Here is a 14,821-nt window from a genome sequence, read left to right on the forward strand (position 1 = left end):
GCTTTTATCCTCTTTTTCCTATTAAAGGAAAAAGTGTACCCAAATAACAAACCCCGTCAAACTTACCATCCCTGAAATGGTTAGTTTGCTTCTGCATAGGTGAATCTGTTACTGATTTGTCATTCAAACGAGGTTTGTACATTAATGTTATTTTTCAAAATATGACCCGTTTGCAGCATTCAAACAACAGATGGTGTTATAGGCTGAATCGTGTCCCCATTCCCAAATTCGCATGTGGAAGCCCTAATCCCCGGTACCCCAGAATGTGACTGCATTTAGAAACAGGGTCTTTAAAGAGGTGATTATGGCGAAATGACATCACTAGGGTAGGCCCTACTCCAATCCGACTGGTGTCCTTACAAGAGGAGATTGGGACATAAGGAGAAGACAGCCAAGGAGAGAAGCCTCAGAAGAAACCACCCTGCTGATACCTTGACCTTGACTTCTAGCCTCCAGAACTGTGAAAAAACAAATCTCTGTCGTTCAGCCACCCAGGCTGTGGTACTTTGTAATGGCAGGTAGACTAACACAGACGGAGTTCCGCAGGTTTAATTTATTTTTGTTTTAATCGTATAACAGTCTTTTTTAAAAAAAAAAAATGAAAGAAACCACAAAATACACTAAGTTGGGGATCTTTTTGGCATTTCCTTAAAAGTCTTGAAATTACCAAAGTACGGAACAAAAGGTATCGCTAGCGTCATTGTGCCAACAGGCAGATGGGTATCACAACAGTCAAAGTGTTTGGCTGCTGGCGTGTACGAGGGAGGCACACACAGGAGAATAAAAGGGTTTTAGAGAGGAGGCCTGCATAGCCTGTCCGGTAAGATCTCAAGATCTTCAGGTTAATCTTCCTACTGAACACAGTGGGGTTTTCTGTTTGCTCAGCCTCTCTTCAGGAATCATCACCCTTTGCCCACTTTCTCAGCTATTCAAATAAGACTGACCCGTTCTCCCCCCGGCGGCCAGCTCCAGAGAGGCGATCTGGGCCCTTCTAACCAGTTCGCGACCAGGATTTTTAGCAGATCCACTGGGGAAAAGATGCTTTCCCTCCTGTGCGATGGTGAGTGGGCAGGATGGAACCCTGAGGACCATCTCTGCCAGCCATGGGGACTCGGCCTGAGGATGAAGCCAAGACTGAGGAAAGCAGAGCCAAGAAACGGAGCAACAACTTCACGGTGTCTGAGGACCTGGGTCCAGCGCTACCTGACGCTTCTTTATTTTTCAGTTCCTTGAGCAGATAAAGTCCAATATTTTTGTTTGTTTGTTTAATTTAACATCAGTGTGAACTGGGCTTCTGTCATCGATGCCTGAAACTATCCTAACAGTGGCCCGGAGGCATGCTGGCATGCACCATCCTATGTCTGCTTACATAACTAAAACAGCCATCAAAATTTAAAGTGTGTTTACATCTCACGGAAACTCATTATCATTTCAGGGGTGCTTAATCAAAAGTGAAATGTTATGAGCTTTAGGAGACACTGATACCATGAAATTCTATGAAAAAAAAAAAAAATTTAGGTGTATAAGGGTCTGTGGCAGAAAACAACTTAAGAATTCCTTGCTCCAAACCACAGTATCTCGGGGAGAAGTACAGTACCATGACCTTCAAGCTTTATTTGAATTCTGAAATTTGAAAAACTTGTACCGCCTTGCCTATTTTTAGGCTGACATCTAAAGTTCTCATCATAAACTAAATTACTTCTAAGGATATAATTTTCAACATACCGTAAACATGAACATTTAAAAATAAAATTTCACATCACGTTTGTAAATGGACCTAGTAATCATTCATTTTAAAAATTCCAGTGCAAGATTTCTGTTTAAGACCTGAAAAATGTTCTATCATTCCTTTAGCAATGCCCCAAAGGCCATTTCTAGGACTAAGTTTAAACAGGGAAAGGTGTGTGGAAAGGAGCAGCCCCACAGGAGAGTCTTGGCCAGAAGGGTCCCACGCACCGGACTTCCAACAGTTCCTTTGTCTGGTGCCCTTTGAGGTTTTTATACCCACAGCAATATACCAGAGCGAGGTCAGGGTCGGGGAAGAGATGTGCCTTTATGAGATGGGGAAGGATGACTGTGAAAAGAGAGGCAGAAGGAAGAACCGTGGACCTGGGGAGGGGAGGTCTCAAACCAATCGATTTCAGGAAAGAGTCCATATGTGAGGTCAAAAATCTGGAAACCTGATTCTCTTAAAACTACCCACACCTGCATACTCCATGGAAAGTCTTTGTGCCTCCCCAGAGCTATGTATATTCCAGTGTCAAGTGACCTGGGTTAGTAGATTATGTGAGAGACTTAAGAGGCAATACACTGGAGACAGAACTGGGTTCCACTCTCTGGCTGCATCACCTGGGTTAATAACCACCTCTCTAAACGTCAGTTTCTTACCTGTAAAAGGAAATTGTTTAGCTCAGAGGGTCACAGTGAGGATCAAAAGGCATCATGCGTGTAAAGCACATCTCATGAGCACATAAGAGGCATTCGATAAATGGCAACTGTGATTGTTACCGCTGTTATTACCGTTGCTGTTATTTTTAAGACTATTAATCACGATTTGCCAAGGAAGAGCCCTTTCCTATGCCAGTCACTGGTTTTCATCTCTCTTACCTGTCAGAATCCAAATTTCCAATGAGAAAAAGGAGCAAGGTAGACAGAAAGCTCCTGAAAAATAGCCTCGGGGGACTAGTGGGCAAGTATTTGCCATTACTTCAGGGCCTCTGTAAACTTTCTGAGAAAAGTGGATAGAGCTGAAAAGAGAAAGAATGTGGCCTCCTCCTCCTCCTGGAGCTATTTGTTTTCTTGCTTTCCCAAGTACAAGCACCATAAGTCACAAGATGCAGTCTCCAGAGAGGGGAGGAAAAATGGGGAAGCTCTAAATAACAATTACAATAGCTAATGTGCACTGAGTGTTGTCTGCATACCGGCACTGTTCTGAGCATTACATACACATTAATAGATTTAATGAGCTCAAAGACGCAGTTTCAGTGGAGTTACAGACAAACTCAAGCAGAAGAAAATGGAAAATGTCAAAAACTAAGACCCAGAGAATGCAACCCTTCACGTGTACTAAGTCAGACCATGGCTGGCAAAAAGCAGCGGGGCTTCCTGAACCATAAAACCAAGGCCCGCGCCAAGTGCAAGTTCATAAAGTTTTGACAGTGCCTGGATCACACAAACGCTCTGATAAGCCCAGGGTTCATCCATCACTCCTCTGTAATTTGCTAAGCAAACCTATTCATGCAGCACCAATACCTGGCTTACAAGGGCAGTGTAATAAAAACCCAAATGGACCTCACAAATACTAGAGGCAGTGCTAAATAGTCCAACATAAACACATGGGTATCCAGAGAAGAGCCTCTGGGCACTGGTGTTGAGCGTCTGCAAAATTTATCCAATCCTCCCTAGCCACTCCTCAGCACTGTCTAATTTCTCAGTCAATTATAACTGCCGTTCTGCAAGAGGTTCTCTAAAGAATGTGGAATGGTATTAAGCCTAGTAAATAGAAAGCACGCTCAAAGCCTCCATCAGCATCTAGGGACCGACAGTATAGCCAGAAAGAATCAAACACTTGAGGGATCAGGCCTGCTGCGACTTGAATAAAAAAGTATGCTTTGGATCGTCTGATGATGACTCCCAAAGACTGATCTTCTCTATCTGGGTTTAAAAAGCCTAAGAGCAGAAGAAAGAGGGGGCTGAAGATCTGAGACCATGGAAAAAGCAGAGGGTTAAGACAGGAAATAGAAGAGGGGAGGAGGGGTGATCGTGGTGGCAACAGAGTAGTCGAGGTTGCACAGACTGAGGGAAGGAGGCGTCACATGGGGTGCAAAGGGTCTTCAAACTCCCCCAATCCTCCCCTCCCGACTTTAACATGCAGCCTTGAGGGCTTTGCATACAGACAATTCTTGGTCTGAAAGGGTAGCAAAGGCCCCTTCTTCACCTTCTCCTCCCCAACCGCCACTACATTCTTTAAAGGCATCGGGGAAGGCCCGTCATCATCCTGGGCATTGGCAAGGGGGCATACATTCTTTGGATTCTGGAATACTTAACTCATATCCCATGTGCCCCTGCAACACAGCGTAATACTCAAGATTCAGCAGGAAAGGGTTACGTTACGCCTGGCCAACAAATTCAGTGAAATCCAAAATTACCACCACCATCACCAGCACCACCAAGCACCGGGTAGACGGCATGTTCCAAGCATATGGTAAAACACTGAAGATTCCCGAAGTCATAGGATGCTCCCACACTCTGGCAAGAGAGCCAGCTGGGAATATGGTGTAGAAAGTGTAACAGCCAGAAGCCAGAACAAGGTTCAGATGCCATTCGGCACCCAGCATCAGAAAAAGCTTGGAGGAAGGGCTGCCTGAGCTGGGTTGTGAAGGAAAAATAGAAGTGTCCCAGACAGACAGCCAGGGAACAAGCTTATCGGGCAGAAAGAGAGGTTATGCGCACAGCTTGGCAGGTTTGGGGGAAAAGAACCAGTAAGAAGAAAAATAATGAGTTAGGGACTGGAGACGCTCAAGATGGGACCGGGGGAGGAGTGGGGGCCGAGAGAAGACGAGGCTGCAGAAAAAGGCTGGGGTCCGTTCAAAACACGTCCTGGTAAGACGCTGGATGTTTCACAGTGGCTGAGTACAGAGAACATTCTAGAAAAGCCCTCATCCTTTAAAGATTAAAAATAAAGAACCTCCATCTATGAGGAATTGGACTATACAATTTGAAATTTTTCGTTATCCAGAATGGCTTGCTCTACGATTTTGAAAATGCGTGCCGTGATCCTCGGCGGAGAAGCACCCGCCAGTCACGGACGCACCGCAAAGGCTTCACGCCAAAGCTGAATCCGGAGCCCAGAGGTCGGGGTGCCAATCGTTTCGCTCTCAGCCCTCGCAGCTGTTTTAGGGACCACTGGTAAGGAAATGAAGAATTTTCTCTTTTATAGTCCTTATTGTGTGTCATCCAAGGCTAGGAAAAAGGTTGTTCTATAACCCTGGGCTCATTCGAACAAATCCCCCATAACAGCAGCTCGGGACAGCGCATTTTCACCCAAGCCCCACCCCCATGCCCAGCCAAGCCAAGGGAGAAAGTGCTATTTTAAGAATTGCTGCTGGTGTCACAAGCAGACTTTATTCCAACAAGGCCGCTTTTTAGTGGCCGATGAAAACCATCTTAGCCTTCAATATCAATGATTGAGATCAAAGCAAAATTCAGAAGCTTCCCTCAGCTTCCATCCTACTGTGACAGTTCCAGCCCAGTGGCCTTTAAAACATGAACTCTTGCAAAAGCCTGTTCCATGACCTCCCAGCTTCCATCTGTCCCCACTCCAATCTGACCCCAATGCTATTATTGCTTCATCTTCTTGAAAGAGCGTCTAATAGTTAATAGGCCACCTTCCTGATCAAAAGTCGCCCTGCCTTCTAGAAGCCCACTGCCCCAGCCTAGCTTGCCACCTTCACTGCCAACTCCTTGCTAACAGAAACCCAAGCCAGCTTATTCGAGGACCCAAAATACATATTTGTACATTGTCAACCGAACCTGGCCCTTCTACCTCCCTGGAATTCTTCCATTCGAATTTTAATTATCGTGTGTCCAAAGCCTCCCCTCAAATCCTTCTTGCCTTGCGTTTGAGCAGCTAATCTCTCATCTTTGATTTCCCATCAAATTTTGGCTTCGGCAATCCACAACCATTAATTGCACTGCCACGTCGCTTCTATTGAGTTGTTCGTCTGAATCTTCTATTGTTGCTTAACGTATCACGAGATTTCCTTCAATCTCCCCGACTATGTGGGCATGGACGGAAGGCTTTCAATTTAATTTAATAAATGTTTATTAAAAGATTCCTAAGTGCTAGACGCATCGCAGGATGCTCCCAGAGATATGGCTCCCAGTCACAGTGCTTAAGGAGCTGATGACACGTAAGTAAGTGAGAGAGTCTATAGATATTGACAATGCCACACAGAGGATGACGGGCACGGCCTTTGGGGATTTGGGGGTAACTCCTTCTGTCTCTTTACCCTTCCGTCTCCTCCTCGCTAACACTCAGATCTAATCTCTTCTTGACTCCCTCAAACACAGTGCTACCTACCACGCTGTGCCCACTCTCTTCGCTGGCATTTCAGTCTGTCACCTCCGTGTTCCTGATGTCAAGCTGGGACCCACACGTCGTGTTGGCCGAATGAGTGGAGGTGACACCATCTAAGAGGCAGAGTGAACAGGAAGGAGAGATTTCGACCAGACGAGATAGGACGGGGAGTTTGAGCCGAGGAAGGGAGTGTCAGTGAACAAGCCCAATTAGGAAAACAAAGAACATTTTAAGGGAACAGCCAACAGGCTCAAAAGAGGAGAGGAGTCACAGGCCACAGAGGAGTCACAGGCCACACAGTGAGGCTGGGGACGTGAAGAAGCCGGGGGCGAGGTCGGTATGGAGACAGCCAACAGGAGTCTGAACAGCTAAGACTTCCTAACTCTTGCACAAATACTGCACACACAGGTAGAAATGAACCTGGAACCACGTGGCAGAAGAATCAGGGAAGTGCAGAGTTAGGCTTTCAGCCTCCATGATGCCGGAGAGAATACAGCAGGATGGGTGTGGGGCTGAGGGGCAAGTTCATCCCTTCGGCTGCTCCACATCCACATGTACCCGTCTTCTTAGCCATCCAACTCCGCTCCTGACTTTTCACCTGATGTACCTGGTGAGTCCTGGCTCCCCGCTTCATGGCTGTGTGACCTGGGATGGCCTCAGCTTCCACATCTGCAAAGCGGGAATGTAAGACCAGCCACCTCACAGGGTGGCTGTAAGGATGAAATGACACAGATGATGGAATGGAAGAGTGCCTGGCTCCAAGGAAGCACGTGAAGAGTGTGCTTCTGGGTGTGGGACAGAATGAAGCAGAATGTGTCGGAGAGAAGGGAAGGGGGCAGAGGACAGACGCCTAACGGTGACGGGGTGTGAGAATGCAGAGGCACAGGCTGCACGAGGTAGTCAGGAAGCCGGGGTTCTGGTCCCACCTCCTCCCTGGATCATTCTCTTTACCTCTCTGTGAATGGAAGCTATTGGTCTAGTGGGGCTCCAAGGCCTCGTCCAGCCCTGGTAGCCGCTCAAGTGTGTAGCTCTGCCTTACGTGGAGAAGGCATCGATGTTGAAAAGACCAGGTGAGGACGATTCACATACACAGAGAAAGGGGAGAAGACACCAAGAAGGCAGAGGAGAGTTCTTCCTACTGGGGACAGACACGCAAGTCTCTCTCCCTCTCGTCTCAAGCCCACGTCGTCCTCGAACGCGTGAGCCACGCTCGCCATCTGCACCTAAGTCCTTTCGCAATCGTCCTCGCCAGCACTGGAAACACGACCATCGGCAATCCATTCTAAGGTCTGCTGTATTTAAAATGCCTCCCAAGGCACTCTCAAGGCAACCTGGACAAGACATTTAAGCAAGCTCTAGAGCTCGCTCCTTCCTCTCATGCCAGATAAGTCAAAGGTCCTACAAATTGAAAGAAACACATAACGCACGGCAGTATTGCGCTTCCCTTGCCTTCTTTTCTGCAAAGTCACCGGCGTCTGAAACACAACAACGATATCGCAGTACTGACATGACCATTGAGTATTCATTTGCAAAACAAATCATTCCGTGTGGACACAGGTCCTTATTTAGTACAGACCTACTAACCATGAACCACGCCTGGAGGCGGGAAAAGTTCCATCATGCTTATCACTGCCTGTGCCTCCCTTGGCTCCTGATATGACCATGAAATACCATTCCCACATGAGAGCCGACATCAGTCAAGGAGGCTGGCTCGTACGCAAATAGCGTTGGCGTATTAAGGACCCATGCAACTCTTCTCGAAGGACAGCGGGAAGGGAACGGGCCCCAGTTAGCCTCAGAAATGCTGACGCTACCGAAAACAACAAACATGGGTAACGTAGCCAAGGCAATCCCAACCTCAGAGCGCTCTGAAGAGCCCAGGACTCCCTGCTGAATTTAAATTTTTAAAAAAAGAAAAAAAGAGGAAGCATGAAATCCCCACACGCCCATGTTCTGCTGTAAATCCTGCTAAATTTGAATGCTACCATGGAGAGCTGGAAAGATCAGCAAGCCCTTTCTTCCCAATTGGCCTTGGTACTTCAGAAAAAAAAAAAAAAAAAACTGTTAAGAGCAAAACCTCTCCCAGCAGTCAGGGCTCCATCTCCATCTGCCTTTGCTGCCTGTCCAAAGCACAGGCCCCCATGATGTGACGAGAGAGGCTAAAATTATGGGTGAGACTGCACTTTTCATTCTAGCCTCAGCCTATGATTATCTACGACTCCAGGTTGCCCAAAATTACCTCTGGAGCCTTAAACGCCTTACATTTTATTTCATTCCTAGAACAAATTCTTTTTTGGAAATTTTCCTAAGAGATAAAGGAACAAAAAACCAGAAAGTCCTAGATATTTCAGCCACAGGGAAGGAAAAGCCAGTAGGCAAGCATGAATTCGATTTTTTTTTAACATCTCATGTATATCACCTCTACTGTATCCTTAGGCAGAACAAAATTAATTCCATGTCTCTACAATTATGAAGACTCGGAATCCTGGAAACTCTTACCAAATTTACTTTTTAAACCACTTCTGGTCACATGCTTCTCAGAGGTAGCATGTGAGTGTGGTTAAGGAACTCACACAGGTGGGTAGTTATGACTGCCACCTTCAGGAAGAACAGTTGGTTAAATAAACAATCTGCCCCCAAGTAAGTGAAGTAACACAATGTGGTAGGTTTATGGCTACACAGTTTATGTAACTACTGTGCTTCTTTCTGTATGTAATACAGTTGGATATTAGGCTCCTTGGCAGGCGAACCTAGTGCGTTATTTGTTAAAACGTCTGAAAAGTTTCTATTTGAAAAATGCTTGGTTTTAATGTAACAAGTGAGGCTCCCAAAAGTTTCCATCATGATTGTGTTAATCTAACCATCTGAAGTACAATAAAGGAGCTATTTGAAAAAGGCCTGCTACGAATCCCTTTAGTAAAACGAAAATCTTGTCGTACCCCAATTACTTATCTTAAATTATTTGCTTTTAAGATCCGATTGTATATGCCAAGTTTGCCTAAAATAGGACACGCTTATACGTAGCTTCAATATTGAAATGATAATGTAACAAACCCTTGTATTTATACTGTACTTACTCCAAACCTCCCCTTTCCAATAAGCACTGTCCTCTCTACCCAAGAGGCCAGTGCCAGAGTGGTGAGGAGCTGTCTTTCTAGCAAGTCACAAATTTGGAGGCATGAAATTAAGTCGGTTTGCATTCTTCCTGACTTGTACTTGTACAAGACTGCTTTTCTGTTTCTATTCTTCCAAACATCCCTCCCTTCATACACACCCAATAGTTCCTCTGACAAGGTAACCTCTTCCCAAGCCAAATTAAAGGGTTCTCCTTTCCAACGTAGAGTCTGGGCTTTGCAAAATTTCAAAGGGTCAACTCAGCTTTTATCTACTTAATTTAGAAACAGTTAAATTTTTCAGTGCTGCTTTTTATCACAAAGCATTTAATTCTCAAGTAGTTCTCAAAGAATAGTGCAATATTCCAGGACCAACAGGTTTGCACAACACAGAAAATGAGCAAGCGAATCTAGCTGTTCTATGTGGATGACCTTATACATCAAAGGTTTTGTGATTCTTTTCATCAGCATTGTATATGTAGTGTTTTCAGTTTCAAGGTAGAATGCACCTTGAAACTGGTCAGACCTCTTCCCATTTCAGAACTAGAAAGTTGGAAAACCTAAGGAGTAGTCCAAACTTTGCCACTCAAAAGCTTAAGCAAGACACTTTCCCTCTAAAATCCTTGTTACAAGATTTAAAAAACTCCCTTATGTATGGAGACTGGCCTGGGGCCCAGAGAGGTCAAGAAGTATTCTAAGGTCACACAGCAAGTTAGCATAGAATGATATAACATTAGAACCTAGATCTCCTAATTTTACTTCAACACCCTGACCTCTCCCTCAACATATGGAAGGATGGTAAAGACTACACGCACACATACACGCACACGCACACACGCACGCACAACAGAGCCTCCTTTCACCATCGCCGTCCAGGCTCCTGTTTCTAAAAACCTAAATATACCTGACCTTGGAGATTGCCGCTGCAACTGTGACTTCCTTTCTCTCCAATCCCCTCTGGTAGTTACCCAGTTGCTTTTCTTCCTCACTGTATAGTTTCCTCCTTCGACAAAACACATACTTTCCCTACAGCAAAAAAAGTTTAAGCCAGAACCAAAGTGATCCAAATACAGGAACCCTGTTCAAGTGTTACACACGACTGACCATAACTCTACCCAGAAGCGTATCTGACAAGATGGAATTTGTTCTCATCGGGAAGGAATTTCCCCCCCACAGTATATCACTTGTCGAGCAACCTTGTCATTTTTCCCACTGCTGCATAATCACATAATGAAAGCCCCAGATGTAATTCATGTACACAAGAGGGCAGACTTATGGCTGATAAGGGACCCTTTCTTTATTTGCATTGCTAAGAGTTTGTTAAAGAATAGGCAAAATTCTGCACATAGAGGGATAAAGGACAAAAATGTCCTTTTTCCATTTTTAATAACTATGTGGCATGACCAACTAGTACGTACTCCTGGGCTTGATCCAGCAACTGTTCTCACCACTGCTCAAATACACAGAACAAGCTCGGGTGCTATCCTTAGCATGGAATCCTATTAAATTATTTCCCTTCTAACACCAAGCTTCCTTCTTCCAGAACATCCCATCTTTCAGCCACACTAACTACTGACTGTTCTCCATTCACACTACACACTTCAAGGTTTCCATGTGGTGGTTCTTCCTGCCAGGATTCCTTCCCTGCTATCCTAGCAATCACAAACTCATCCTTTTCAACAAACCTGTACAATAACACGTAGCTCTTAGTAATGGTTCAATGTCTGCCTCCCCTGAAAGTCTATAAATGGAACGCGGATGCTCTGTAGCTTCCACACAGAGCATGGAATCAGCCACAGAATAGGTATTCAATATCGCTAAGTTAAAAGAAGAAAAGTCTTCCAAAATACATTTAATTCAGCCTTAACTTTACTAGCTGCTGCCTGCTGCTCTCCAAATGTCGGTGCGGGCTGAGGGGATCTGACTATCTCTCGCTGTCGAATGCTCCAGAGTGGAAGAACAACCCTCATCAACACTAGCGGATCCCGTGAGGTATATTGCAAAGGTGTGTCGGTGCCCGGAACTGTCAGGCCCCCAGTATCCGGCCTCAACTTCTTACTCTACCTCTGCCATCTGGCATCCCTGAAATGCACAAGACCGCATCAGGCCTCAGGACCACGGTATACATCTTCTCCAGGACCAGTTTTCACTAGCTGACGCTCAATGGCAAATGTAATAGCGTTATCCTGTTCCAATCTCTCACCCCTTGGCTATACTGCACCTGTGAGAATCAATCTATAAAGCCTTAATAGCAGAAATAAAGCTTTATGCTGACCATTTTTCCTGGATCACAACGGCTCCCTTCAAACTACCTAAATATGCACTATACATATAGGTAAAGGATCACAAACACCATCTACCACACCCCAGAGTTCAGGAAAACGTAATAACTCATGCAGGTTCACACGGTTCCATATACTGAGTCGAATTCTGTATGCTGAGTTGGGTCTCTCAGAATCCAGTAAGACCTAAATCTTGGCAACATTTGCCCATTTCTGTGCCAGTATTCTCAACTGGGTAGTCTTTTCTTGGACTCTATCTCTCACCTGTCCTGTCTGCCCACAAAGCTGGAATCAGCTTTGATAAGACTTGGCCACTATGGATAGGATGAGCCTGGGCGATGAGGCTTTGTTCTTCAGCAAAATAGAATTATCTTCCAATTCTGCCGGAAGAAACCTAGACACTAATGATTTAACAATGTTAAAAAGGCAAACCCGGACATTAATGATTTAATACTGTTAAAAGTGCAAAGAGCATCGGAGAGGAAAGTGCAAGTACATTATCAAATGTCATGTTGCATCCGTACACAGTTGAACCTTGAAAACAACGCTGGGTTTGGGGGGCCCCCGCCCGCAACGCAGTCGAAAATCATTGTATAACTTTTGACTCTACCATCTGCGGTTCGCATCTGCAGATTCAACACCCTGCAGATCGAAAATAGTACTTTTGATCCCCGGTTGGGAATCCGCGGTTGGGAATCCGCGGTTGGGAATCCGCGGTTGGGAATGCGAAAATACTGTTCTCCATCCGGGGGCTTGTTGAATTCCCGGATGAGAAACCTGCAGCTAGGAAGCGCCAACTGTATAGAAAAAAATCTGCGTGTAAGGGGAGCCACTCAGTGGAAACCTGTGTTGTTCAAGGGTCAGCTGCAAATGCAAGGTATGTAAATTTAATAGGATAATAGTGAGAGCTTTTAAATTTAATGGAGTCGATTCCAGACTCCATCTAGAATGGAGGAAGCATGATTTTATGAAGACTGCTGGGGATGTGCAGTCCAAAAACCAAAAAGGAGAGTTTTGATCACGAACCCTCAGAGAACTTAAAGTTAGCATGATCTAATGCCCAAAGGATGGAGTTTGCAGGCAGGTCTGTCTCCCAAAAATGTACAGCCCTCTTGTACTTAGAGATTATAACTGAGTTTTTCAGAGTCTCACGTAACACTTTGCAGCTAACCTGTTCTGAGTTGTCCAAATGACACTTTAGATGTGAGCAGGCCCATCACCTAAGCACTGGGAGTCAACTATGCAAGCACACCTTGCGTACCAAACGTTGGGTTCACGAGCCCTAAAGATAAACCACAGCTTTTTGTAACATGGGTCCTTGTATTTTCTTCATTGGTAGTGGAATAGAAAACTAGTCCCCCCTAGTGTCCTGCCACTGTAGGTGGCTACAGATGGAGACACTCCTGCATGCTGCATCCAATGTAAAGCACAGCTCAGAAACCCACTGAAACTTCGCCTCCCTCGGGAGAGATGGAAGCACTCCCCGGACCTACGATGAAATGAAAAACCTTCATTTCATTTCCAAGGCCCTTCTAGATATGGTTTAAAAGAAAAAAGAATCTGCATTATCTCACGCTGAAAAGTTAACCCACACCCCAGCCCACCTTATTAAATGAAGAGGGTCCACGCTTGTCAGCGACTTCTGCACACTCTACAATGATCGATATTTTCTTTAAAAACCTCTCTATCCCACTAAGGGGATTTGTTTCCTTTCCATGCCACTCTTGAAAATCCACCAAGATCTTAATCTTAATGACTTTCACCTCTCTGTCCCAGTTAGTTTTCTTCCTGGTATGGAATTAACAGGGCCAGGCTCGATAAATGTGTGTTCTCCTCAAGCAATTTTCACTAAAGTGAAGTACTCTTGAAAAATAAAGGTACACTAAGAGATGTGTGAAACCTTAAAGCCAGGTCGCTCTTTAATTTCCAGTGAGGACTCAGCATGCCTATGAGTAATTCATTCATGTCACCCATTTGTGAGGGTGAGAAAGAAACCACCCCTTGAACCTTTCCTAATTTAGAATCTTCCCTTATTTTAAGTCTATCAAAGCTGACTCCAGATGGGAAGACAGGAGAGCTGAGGAGGAAAATCAACCTAAGGTGACTGCCTCCACAAGTGAATAAGCACTCTGACTTCCCACTGTGTCAGAGGGCTTGCATCTGCATCTACCTGAGGTGAACGCCCCACCTCTACCCTTCCCCAGCCCCCCCCCCCATGAAGGAAAGGGGAGCCCGAGCTCTCCCTTGGGGCACTTACATAAGACCCTGTAAAACTTCCTGTGACATTCACAAAACATGTAAGCTGCTATTTTCCTCCCTCAGGAGATCATTTTAGTGGGATAAGTGATGAAATTCAAGAATTCGGAATTTAGCAGAAATCTGCTCAGCCAAGGGACGAAAAAAATCCATCCCCATTAAACAGGGTCACTTGGCGGACGGTTTCAATGTAGGAGAGACAATCTGTTCCCTCCGAAGTGACCCATTTAAAATCAGATTGTTCCAGGGGAAGCTCATAGGTTTAATAAATTTAAAACAGGCACGGGCAGGCTTTGCAGAGGTTCCTTAAAGGAAAATTTTAAAAGAAGGTAATAAAACAATGAAGGAAGTAACTTAAGGGTGCACAAACTTTGGAGTCATTCCACCCTTCAGAAACCGTGACAGTCTCAAGAATGGCAGAATCGCTATATATGTTGGTCACCATCACAAGCAGCTTTGTCTCATCGGAGTTAATCTGGTTGGGTTTCCTCTCTACAGATATCGCTGCCACCCAACCAACCACTCTTTCCTACAGAGGGACTCGCAAGCTGTGGCTGGTCACCTCAAATCCGCCTCCACTCTCTGCAACAAGGAGCAAAGAAAAGTTCTTGACAGCATCACGCCAGGAAAGGCAGGTGGGGATCGCCCAAGAGGGACCGCTCCGAACACAGTGGGTTCCCCCCAAGACACAGTGCGGAGGGAGAAGTGAGGGGGTGCAGGCACTTCACCTGGTGCTAACGGGAAACTCCGCTTGCTTGCTCTGTTAGCAGCCTGTGTGCCTAGAAGCCGGGCAAGCCGTGGGACGGGTCCTGGAGGCAGGAGTCTTAGGGTCTTCCACTTTCAGCGTCTCCAGGGCTCCCGACCCAGGCAGCAGAGGGTGTGCCCACACTCGCTCCCTCTCCGCCAAAATCCTGAGCATAGGGGGCACCAGCTACAGGTTCGGAGAACTTGTCCAGCGCCGCCCACCAGGGCGCTCCCGCGGTGGCTCTCTGGCACCCCCGAACTCTTACCTTGGCCGTGACGACCGCCAGGCAGAGAGAGACCGAGGAAGAGCTGGGTGGCGCGGCGGCGGCGCCGCCTAGGAGGCGCAG

At 45.9% G+C, this 14,821-nt stretch overlaps 1 long non-coding RNA gene across 2 annotated transcripts in view; it reads right to left on the reverse strand.

Moving 5' to 3' along the window:
• The window catches only part of LOC111735986, an 18,056-nt gene extending 3,241 nt beyond the window's left edge, over window positions 1–14,815 (reverse strand). The window contains exons 1-3 of one of the 2 annotated variants that reach the window (XR_002779044.1): window positions 14,741–14,815; window positions 14,459–14,641; window positions 114–6,748 (exon numbers count right to left, since the gene is read on the reverse strand). This is a non-coding gene — a long non-coding RNA (uncharacterized LOC111735986). Of the gene's footprint in view, window positions 1–113; window positions 6,749–14,453; window positions 14,642–14,740 lie in introns of those variants that run through there. The other variant, XR_002779045.1, reaches the window with a different exon arrangement.
• Between the last annotated feature and the right edge of the window lie 6 nt (window positions 14,816–14,821).

This window comes from Pteropus vampyrus, unplaced genomic scaffold, assembly GCF_000151845.1.
Source record: "Pteropus vampyrus isolate Shadow unplaced genomic scaffold, Pvam_2.0 Scaffold16, whole genome shotgun sequence".
NCBI classification, from domain to species: domain Eukaryota; kingdom Metazoa; phylum Chordata; class Mammalia; order Chiroptera; family Pteropodidae; genus Pteropus; species Pteropus vampyrus.